Genomic DNA, 1173 nt, shown 5'->3' with positions numbered 1-1173 from the left:
GTTATGGCTAGCTCTAGTGTTATGTTTATGTTGCTGTTAGGGTCAATTTTATAGCTAGGGTTAGTGTTAATGTCAGGTTCTGTGTTTGGATTAGAGTTAGGGTTAGGACCAGAGCAATAATTAGGAATGGTTAAGTATACAGTTAAGGTTAGTGTTTGGTTAAGGTTAGGCTTAATTTAAGGGTTATCATTAGAGCTAGGTCTGTTTTTCCTTTTAGGTCTTGGTTAAAAATATGGCTATATTTAGGATTAGGTTTAATCTAGTGCTAGTGTTAGGTTAGGTTTAGATATAGGGTTATGGGGAAGGCTCGTGTTATCGTTTGGCTTAGGTTCAGGGTCAGAATAAGGGTCAGGGTTAGGGTTTGGATTTGGGTTATGGTTAAAACAAGAATGAGGGCTAGGGTTAGAACATGTAATTGGGTTAGGGTTTAGGTTAGACTAAGGATTAGCATTAGAACTAGTGTTATCATTAGGTTTGGGGTTTGGCTAAGGTTAGAGGTAGGGTTATAGCTAGGGTTCTGGTTAGGGTAAGGGCTAGTGTTAGGGTTAAAGTTAGGGTGAAAGCTAGGTTTAGATCTCAGATTTGGTCTATGTTTGGTTAGCATTAGGTTTAAGTTTATGGCTAATGTATGATCTAGGGTTATGGTTAGAACTTCTTTTAGATTTATGGTTAGGACCAGGTCTAATGTTAGGGTAAGGTTTAGGTTTAGGGTGATGTATAGAGGTAAGGTTAGTGTTAATACCAGAGACATGTTCAGGTGTAGATTTAGGGTTAAGATTAGGACTCAAATTAAGGCTAGGCTTAGTGCTAGATGTAGTTAGGTTTTGGTTGAGGTAAAAGTTTGGAGTTAATATTATGATTCATTTTTGTTTTAGGGCTAAGCCTATGGTTCAGACTAGTTTTAAGATTAGCATTAGGGTTAGGGCTAGTGTTAGGGTTAGGTTTGGGTGTAAAATTTGATTAGAATTAGAGTTAGATTTAGATCTAGAATTAGGCAAGGTGTAAGGATAGGGTTAGTGTTATTCAAGGCTTAGGGCTAGGTGTAAGGTTACGGTAAGTGATAGGGTTAGAATTAGGGCTAGGGCTAGGGCAAGAGTTATAGTTAGTCTTAAAGCTAGGGTTAGGATTAGGGTTAGGATTAGGGCTAAATTTAGTGTAAGGGTTAGCCCTAGG

This window comes from Marmota monax, unplaced genomic scaffold (assembly GCF_021218885.2).
Source record: "Marmota monax isolate L192 unplaced genomic scaffold, Marmota_monax_Labrador192_F-V1.1 WCK01_AAM20220418_F8-fsc00257, whole genome shotgun sequence".
Lineage (NCBI taxonomy): Eukaryota > Metazoa > Chordata > Mammalia > Rodentia > Sciuridae > Marmota > Marmota monax.
Note: the sequence above shows the minus strand (reverse complement) of the source record.